General features: G+C 37.5%; 1 long non-coding RNA gene across 4 annotated transcripts; it reads left to right on the top strand.

Annotated features, from left to right (window-relative positions):
- Nucleotides 1–329: 329 nt before the first annotated feature.
- LOC120325771 (uncharacterized) lies at nt 330–3,939 on the top strand. 4 transcript variants are annotated; one of them, XR_013480430.1, is made up of 6 exons: nt 330–759; nt 1,490–1,617; nt 1,944–2,107; nt 2,488–2,608; nt 2,686–2,855; nt 3,627–3,939. It is a non-coding gene; the product is annotated as an uncharacterized LOC120325771 (long non-coding RNA). The 4 variants fall into 4 exon arrangements; XR_013480429.1 differs by lacking the exon at nt 3,627–3,939 and having other exon boundaries at nt 2,686–3,606; XR_013480431.1 differs by lacking the exons at nt 330–759; nt 3,627–3,939 and adding an exon at nt 874–1,063 and having other exon boundaries at nt 2,686–3,607.
- Nucleotides 3,940–10,088: the final 6,149 nt, after the last annotated feature.

Here is a 10,088-nt window from a genome sequence, read left to right as displayed (position 1 = left end):
TACATTCTGCGCAGAAACTTGGTATAAAAACACGAATGGTTGTGTTACAGCGAGGACAAAAATGCAGTTTTTTGTTTTTATTGCCTACTTTTTGCTACCGCACGTTGGTGTAAATTTGGTTTTAGAGATCTTAAACATCTTTCCGAGCGTGCCAGGGATCATCAATCTTCTATGGAGCATCTGGACAATGCAGTAAAATACCGAACATTCGGAAATGTTAATATTGCAGCACAGTTGGATGAAGGACGCGCGGTTTCTATTCGTCGGCACAACCAAAACGTCGAGAAAAACCGCCATGTTCTCGGTCGATTGATAGATGTTTTGAAGTCAAGTCAAGTCAAGTTTATTTTTTCCAACCAGTAAAAAACAAAAAACACATGCAAAAATATATAGAAAAAAATGATATTTAAATTACTGGGGAAGGGAAGCCGCGGGGAACCAAAACTGGTTATCGAGCTGCGACACCCAAGGTTCTAACACCTAGTTTGACAGATCGGGGAGAAGAGTTTCAACGAATAGATACCATATAAATTTTACAAAAGAGCTAACTAATTGCAATTGTTATATATTATTACTAAAAATTACCGTGCATTAAATGTGCCATAATAGCAGCGAATAACGGGGGATTTCCCGTTTGTATAGACCTAGCTGTAGCGAAATGTTGTTCTGTAGAATAACTGGGGAATTTTGAAGGTGACCTGACCACAACGTGGTTGTGCTATGACAGTATGAAGCGATATAGCAATGTACACCGATCAGGTAAATAAATAAAGTGAAATTAGCACGCTGGATGTTAAAATAAATATTCACCTTTGGGGTCCTGACGCGTTATCTCAGTACCGGTACCTAACTGCTTGTAAACTAACAAGAAAAATATTAGGAACAAATATAAATGATTTGATACTGTCAGACTGTGATAAGAATACAATGAAAAAACAATATTGACATTTGTTGAGGTGAAAATAAATGTTGGTATAAAATCACTAGACTATGGAGTCCTTCAATGATAGAAATATCTGAATATAGGAAGCACTGTGATAGGAATACTCCATTGCTTAAACTGGTAAATTGATGTTAACTAATACTAAAATATGAAACATAGTTTGTAATACTTTTTCATGTAACATAGCACAATTAATAGTTTTTGTCCATCCTGAAGTATATATTGAGACACTAAATGTCTTTTTAGATTTGATTTGAATATCTGGTGGGACATGCTTTTTAACTCACTTGGTAAATTGTTCCACATTTTTGCTCCAGTGTACTTTAGGCAATTTTGGGTTATGGAATGTGACAAACGACGTAAATAAAAAGAGTGTGTGGAGGCTGATCTTGTGTTATGTGTGTGTATAGTACTTTGTCGTATAAAATAACCATCAAAAGCACTTGGTAGACAGTGGTTGTGATATTTGTGCATAAGCTTGCAGATCTCTAATTTATAAATATCTGCAAGCTTTAAAACATTAATTTTGTTATAAATTATGTTAAGATTTATGCGAGCAGACGAACGATAAAGGATTTTAACCGCCCTGTTCTGAAGTACATTGATTCGATGTAAAATTGATTGAGATGTGGATCCCCAAGCTACAATAGCATATTGGATATATGTTTGAAAAAGTGAGAAATATACCAATTTAAGGGTTGCTGTATCTATATAGTGTTGAAGTTTACCTAACATACCTACAGTTCGAGAAAGTTTTTTACGAATATCATTAACATGGACATCCCAACGTAAGCAGTTATCTATATTTAGTCCTAGATATTTGTAAGAAGGGACAGATTCTAGCTCTGTTCCATTGATGTTAATAGAAATTGCGGTGACTTGATGACGTTGTTTAGGGCATATATGAACAATTTTAGATTTATTAATATTGATTGTTAGCTTGTTGCTAATCATCCATTCGAATACCTTTGCCATCTCGATATTTACATGTTTTTCTAAGGTCAACACAGATTTCGCACTGTCGAGAAGACCGGTGTCATCTGCGAACAATTTTGTCAAGAGGTCAGAGCAATTTGAGATGTCATTGATATATAAAACGAAAAACAGTGGGCCAAGACAGCTGCCCTGGACAATTCCTGTTTTTATGGGAAGCACTTCAGACCGGTTAGTGCCAATTTCAACATATTGCTGTCTACCCGTGAGGTAGTCTTTGAAAAGGTTGTTGGCACAACCGCGGATTCCGTAATGGTGGAGTTTATCGAGTAGGATATCATGGCTGACAGTATCAAAGGCCTTTTTCAAGTCTAAAAATACGCAACATATATGTTCACCACGTTCAAATTTTTCGTAGATGTATTCAACTAAGTCGATAATAGCATGATTTGTAGAGTGATTATTCTGAAACCCAAATTGGTATTTATTAATAAGGTTGAAATTTTGACAAAAATCCATTAACCTGCGATATAAGAGTTTTTCAAAGACAATAGCAATACTTGATAAAATAGAAATGGGTCTGTAATTTGATGGATCTGTTTTATTCCCAGATTTAAATAATGGAATGACGCGGGCTAGTTTGAGGGCTGATGGGAAGATGCCCATTATTAAAGAAGCATTGAAGAAGTACACAATGATCGGGGAAATAATGTCGGCAATGATCTTGAGAAAGTAAGAGGAAATGTTGTCATCCCCAACCGCTTTTCCCTTTTTCAATGCTAATATTGTGTTAAAAACCTCATTAACAGTGGTAGCTCGGAGGTATATTGATTCCTTGGTGGTGGAGCGAAGAAATTCTTTGAAATTTTTATTAGAAGGTGGCACACTGTCAATAAGATTTTTACCGATGCTTGTGAAAAAATAGTTAAGTTCGTTGGCAATTACAAATGGGTTGGTGCTTTTGGAGCCATTTCTAAGGGTAAGTTCTGGAATTGAAGTACTTGAATTCGATTTTACATTCACAATTTCCTTAATTGTCCGCCAAGTGTGTTTTATGTCCCCCCTATAATTTTGTACTTTAGTAAGGTAATGATTTTGTTTGGATCTTCTGATGATGTGGGTTAAAGTATTCTTATACTTTTTGTAGTTTCTTCGTTGACTTGGGGTGCCTAGTATGTAATGCTTTTTATGCAACAAATTCTTGTTCCTTATCGATATTAAGATACCTTTGGTTATCCATGGTTTGTTTGCCAGTCTAGTCACTTTGCGTGAGCATTTTCCCATGGGTGCGTTCCTGTCAAGTATGCATTTAATTATGCTAATAAAAGTGTTAAACCTCTGATTGAAGTTGGTATTAGATAGTTCTGTGGCCATGAAGTTGTCAAAGGCGTTTTCCGCATCGTGTCTAAAATTTTCTTTATTAAAGTTTGACATTTTACGTTTTGTGCGAGCCGTATCAATTCTATTCGCTACATTAATATTGGGAATGCAACATATTATGGGAAAATGGTCAGAGATATCGTCTAGTAAAATGTAAGACGAGTAATCATGATCTATGATGTTTGTGTAGATGTGGTCTATTAGGGTGTGGGATGTGGGAGTAACTCTTGTGGGGTGAGTAATTATGGGAATAGCCAAGTGAGATAAGAGCATGTCCATGTATTGAATGGTTTGTATATCATGGGCTAGAAGATTAATATTAAAATCACCCATAATTATAAATTTACTATTACGATTCTCTAAATTGCAGAGGCATTGTTCCATCGCTTCAGTGAAGGTCATAATGTCACTACGAGGGTGTTTGTAAACAACGCCAATGATGATGTTTTTCTTGGTATAGGTAAGTGGAGGACTAACCTCAATCCACAGTTCCTCACAGTTTGAGTAACTTAGGTCACATTGGTGAATTTCAGTGAAGTGGATATCTGATCTGATGAACATGCCAACACCTCCAGATTTTGTGGGAGAAGGGTTATGAATAAAGTTGTATCCAGTAATTCTAATGTTGCAGATAGGTGAATTGGACAACTTGGTTTCACTTAATGCGATTATATGGGGGGCCTGATGGAAGCAAGTTAAGAGTTGGATTAGGCTATCAATATGCTTTGAAATTGATCTAACATTCAGGTGAATTATAACTAAATCAGAGGACTTGAATCCCGAAGAAGTATTTTTAATGTTACTGGAATCTAAATAATTACATATGCCTGGGTAAATGTTCGAAGGAATGGTTAGAGTTTTCCAAATGGCGTCGGTCATGGGAGTTTGTTGTTGATGAGAGTTAAATAAACCTGTGTTATCTATAGATGTCATGATCTTTCTATTAATAACATAATATACATTAATAACATAATATACATACAAAGTTTAAGGACTGACGGTAATGAAACAACTCCAATGTTGGAGTAATCTAAATATTTTCTTGCTACAGGGCATATAGATGGAGGTCGGGCTGAGGAGACCTCGGAGGAATTATCTGGACCGGACAGAAGGACGTTTAAATCAATGGATTTATGACGGAAATACCTACAGCTAGAGGGAGGCAAAAGTATACAAGTAAAATGAAATTTAAGATTACACAATTTACAATGCATATAAGAATTGCTACGGCATGGAGAATGAATTACTGAACACAAGTTATCGAATGTCATGGAGACTTATGATAATGTTATAAAATGAAGACCGATAGAAAGAGTCTGACCTATTTGATTTTGTGAAGATCGTCTTCATCTAGTATTTCTAATGTGTCCGTCATTCTATTCTTTTTTATTCGGACTTTTCCGTTTGAAGTCCATAGATACGCATATCCACATTTGTTTTTCAACACTTTCGCTTGAAAAAATAAATCCTTATTCCTGTTTGTTAAATTTTCGGCAATAAAAACCTTGGCGATGTTTTTAATATTTGTGGTGTTAGGAGCAGTCTTTAGGTTCTTGCGATTTTCAAGGATCTTGTTGCGTATTCTTCGATTTGTGAACCGCACGATGATGGGCGGATGATTTTTCGGATTGCGTGTTGGGAATCTGTGGCTGTGGGAAATGTCACTAGGTTCAACATTAACTTTTGCGAGTTTAGTAATTTCCATAACAATTTTGTTAGTGTCTTCATTGGCAAGATATGGAACTCCGTGGAATTCTAGGTTTTCGAGCCGAGATCTCCTTTCCTGGTCTTCCGCGTGCTCAGTAACATACCAGAGATCTTCTTCCAGATTTCGGACTCGTTCCTCCAGACTCAGTATTTTTTTGTTCTGGGTTCTCAGTTCATCATCTACCAATTTCTGGCGACTCAGGAGCTCATCAAACTTTTTTGATTGAAAAGTTTGCGAATCCTTGATGAATGCCAGTTCCTCTTTGATTTCTTTTAGAGACTGTGTTTGGTTATCCATGAACTCTTTGAGACCTGGGCTTAGGGGTATGTAGTCTGATGCACTGCTGCTGGTGAAGTTTTCAGAAATACAACGGGCAATTATACCGGGTAGTTGTATCTCAATATTTTTTTGAATGGTTTCTTGGATTTTTGGCCAACATAGGGAAGCGGATGTTGCTTCTCCAAGCCTGGCCAAGGGGGAAGCAGGTAACGGCACTGGCACTGATGCAAGAATGGGTGATAGTCCGGGATCTGGTGGACATGTCTTGCTTGATTTTTCTGGTGCAGTGTTCTTTACAGAGCTGTCCATTTTTTTTCTTGTGTTTGGCATTTGTAGATGTAAGAATAATGCTAGTTATTTATAAATGTTAGATGAATCTAGAACCTTAATCAAATAGCGAAGTTCATTGGTTGTCACGAGCTGTCCCTCCGTGGGCACGATGAACGGGCTGGCTCTTCTAATAGAGGGGTATTTTTGGATATGGTGGAATACACCGCATCCCTAGATACAGTATTGAAATATCATCTTGATGCCGCAACTGTTTCGAAAGGGACATCTTAGGATATCCAAAATGATTTGCTCGACTCAATGTATAAAATTTATTTACAACATTTGGCTCTGGAAATTGAGAATTGCCAGTTCCTTTCGATTCAGTCTGACGAGACAACTGACATCACGTGCGTTTCCCAACTGGCTGTGATTTTTCGGTTTGTGAAAGATGGTAAACCTACCGAGAGATTTCACAGCTTTGTACCAATCGTTGATCGCAGGGCTTGCGGGATATCGGCTGTACTGAAAGAAGTGTTACAGCCTTACAACGCGAAGTCAAAATTGATAGCTCAAACTTATGACGGCGCGGCAGTCATGAGTGGGTCGAAACATGGTGTTCAAGTTTATATAAAAGAAGATTTTCCTTATGCGCATTTTTACATTGTTATGCACACCAATTTAACCTCGTTATTAAAAATATGTGTCTTGATACCCCTCTCGTCCGTATATTTTTTGCAAATGTTTCGGGGTTTTCTTCATTTTTTTCCGTTTCGCCGAAGCGCTCTGACCTCCTTCGCCAGATATGTAGCCGCCGTCTCCCAGCTTGTGCACCAACACGTTGGAACTTCCAATCACGCGTGGTGCAGGGCGTGTCCGAAATTAGGTCTGAGCTCATTGAGTGTTTCAATGGCATTCAGAGCTCTCCGGTTTGGGACGAACGCCATGTGAGGGAGGCGGCAGGTCTAAAGCGTCTGCTAGAAGATGGTGAGTTTTCTTTTTTTCTCGCTTTTTTCTCCACAATATTCTATCACGTGGATGTATTATACGGCGCATTGCAGTCAAGGCTAATGGATGGAGCGTCTGTGCAGTCGTGTATTTTAGACTTCTGCGATGCTGTATCTCGTATCCGGGAAACAATAAAATACGACGACACATGGAGTGCTTCATTACGCCGCGGCAAACAACGCAGCGTTTGATTTTGTCTGCAAAGGAATGCTGTGACATTCTGGTAAATCAAATAGGCGATCGTCTGCGCACTGAACACCTTGCCGCGTTCTCTTTGATGAACCCCAAAAATTTTTCAAAATTTGCACGTCAATTTCCCATCCATTTGTTGGCTACTGTCTCCAAATTTTACCCCATGATAAACGTGGATAAATTGGAAAATGAATTGCGATGTATATACACCAATCAAACTTTTTTGAACATCACATCAACTTGCGCGCTCTAAGGGTTCCTCATAGATAACACTCTAGTAACTACCTTTGCGGCGTCTGCAAAATTTCTGGACATCATTTTGACGACGCCTGTTTCTTCCGCCGACGCAGAGCGAACATTCAGCACGCTGAAGCGTATTAAAACGTATCTCAGAAACACAATGAAGCAAGATAGATTAAATTCTTTGGCTGTTTTATCCATTCACAGAGACGTTATTTCTGGCATGACTTTAATCAGCGCGTTATTGAGCATTTTGCTTCCAAGAAACCGCGGCGTGTTGCATATAGGTTCAAGCAGTAGAAGTCTAGCAGCATATATATCTATGAGTGAGCGACGCATGTCCTTATCTTTGCATTAACTTTCCTTTCTTCATAGTAACGTTTTAAACCTTATTTTAGGTTTTGTCTGCTTTCCTGAAGTTTCTGTTAATATGTCATTGTATTTATCTGGGTAAATATTGCCTTTCCTTTTGAAAGAGGTTTCAAAATAAACTATGTCTATATTTATTAATCCCTTGACTTGGACCGGTTTTAAAGACACTTTCTTATCGTTAAAAATTGTCGCTTTTGCCGATTGGTTGTTACCGATGGAATGGTTTTTATACTCATAAAATGATGGAAGAACTTACAGCGCTCATCCTGTCCCCGTAGATGGGGGTGACTTGGTCCCGCAGTAGCTTGCCCCGGTTGTCAAAATGACCACGCGCCGCCACTGAGTTGGGGCATATCCAGGGAGAGCAATAGCGGAATAATACACCATTATAAAATAGTGTTTTAGTATATTTTCCAAAATCTGGAAATTTCATCATACGTTCAACGAGGAAATTCACACAGACCATTGTGAATTCATAGAAATTGAATTTGGTAAATGCAGGATGTTTGAGATCAAACTTGTTCATTTTATTTCATACAATATAGAAAAACCAACTTGCCAGTAAGAATAAGTCTATTCCTAGAAACAGCATGAAATACTTCCGTAGTTTTGGAAGGTTGTCTTTCGTCCAATATGATGTAATCCCAGACAAATTCTTGCCGAAATTTTGTTTGACAGTTGCTCTCATTTGGTTTGCACTAATCCATATCTTGTCATTAGCACTGGCGGTCAAGTGCCTGAATGAAATGGAGTATAGTTCATGGTAAAAGTTAAAATAACCATAACTGATATACCGTTACTTATTATCCGTCGCAGCAGAGCCAAATTAGGTTATGTCACATTTTATGTCAAAAGTAGCATTTTTTTTAATAGTTGCGACCCTGCAGGTTTGTTTGATGTGTTGGTTAACTGCAGAAGGATTAATATGAGATCAGTTAACCAACAAAGTATTTGTTATTTTTTAATAAGAACGAGGTGAATGAGTTTCTTCTGGAGAAAGATTTACTTATTTCAACTTTCTGCCGGCGCATTATTCGTTTTTATCCACGTGAAATGTTTTCAAATGCCCACCATTGCGTTACATTTCGCAAATATGTGTTATTATTTTCTATTCCACTCATTTCAATTATTTGCCGGTCCGCGAGTACATTTTTATAATTTTACCGGTCCGTCATAAAGGTTGAGAACCACTGTTTTAAATGATAGTAACCAAAAGTTTTCATTTCATTAATACTCAACATCAGTGTGGAGGCTGTACCTGTATACCGGTATTGCATATAAGTTTTTCAATTCGAGGAGCAAACAACACATTGTCTTTTGAGATTTCCCAGTTTGGCTGCAAAGCTGTGGATTTCACCTTGTTGAGTCACAACAACGCACGATCAGAGAAAAGTCATGCTGAGTTTCAATCGGCACGCATTTTTACTCTGATAGTGAAGGACATTAAAAAATAGCAACACATAAAAACTCAAACGTCATTCAAGTACCCCTGGAAATCTTCTCGTGTCCCCTAGGGATTCGCGAACCCCAGATTGAGAACCCCTGGTCTAGACTCTATATATTTCTGTCGTTGATAAAAAAAAATGGCAAATATCCTGACAGTGTGTAAGGGAATAACTATGAATTTCAGCTAACTTTGTATTAAAACAATATCAATCAGTCAGTCAGTATAGTTTATTTTTTCACATACGGAAAATCAGATACACATTGTACAACCATAATTAAGAAAGGTAGCATAAGGAAAATGCATTTCAGTGTGAAGGGAGACGTGATAAACCAGTGATGGTTATCGAGCAGCGTCACCTATGAGGGAGTGGATCTAACATTAAATCATAATGAGAAAAAAATTAAACATAAAATACTAGCAAAAGCCGGACTTTGAGATACATTTAGGCAATCCGATATCCCGGGGTCACATATATACACAATCATTCGTATGCTTTAACAACAATATCTGTTTTCAAGTATGAATGCCCGCATTATTCGAGAATAAAATTACATTCAACATACATTTCATAGCCTACATTCAAATTTACAGTTAATGCGCATAATAGTGAAATAGATCAGCAGCATTTTACTGGTGGCTAAAATATCGGCAAAGAATTGGGAATAAAAGTTGTTATTATATATACACTCTGGGGGGTGTCAGCCGGCACTTAACAAAAAATAGCACAGTTACTAATGAGCACATATATACATTATTTATGCTACTTTACTATCCGGTTAACCTCACGATAATATCCAGATGTCAGATAGGAAAATACCTTTCGGTTATACGGTTACCCCGGGTCCAGTCCTAATGAACACCTCATCCGTGATGTGCCGCAACAGAAAAAAGTTTGAAAACCACCGGTCTGAGGAAAAAAGCTTGCATACGCCAACTTTGTTTAGGAGCTGGATCGATTTTTTCAACTCTTTGTGAAGTCAAAATTTATCCCAACTCGGGAATAGCGCTAAATTTTTCTATTCAGAATCAAATTTTCTCCCGGCACCTCGGTCCATATCCCAAGCAAAAAAATCACTTTCTGTTTTGCATCAAAATGTGTTATTCTACTTTTTATATATTTTTATTATCGGTGTGCGGCTGCATTTAATATTTCATGTTTTAAATTCCAGTCAAAGTTTTTGCTGTAGGCTATTCCAGAAAACTTCTTATCTGTGTTGTTTAAGCTTATTCTTGTATTATGTGATTCATTGTATTGTAAGTCAACTTTTGTATTGTATTATCGCGGTTGTTTATGCTGATCATACTCAGGTATTTCTGTT

Source organism: Styela clava, chromosome 14 (assembly GCF_964204865.1).
Source record: "Styela clava chromosome 14, kaStyClav1.hap1.2, whole genome shotgun sequence".
NCBI lineage: Eukaryota > Metazoa > Chordata > Ascidiacea > Stolidobranchia > Styelidae > Styela > Styela clava.
Note: the sequence above shows the minus strand (reverse complement) of the source record. Positions and strands in the feature narration are given on the sequence as shown.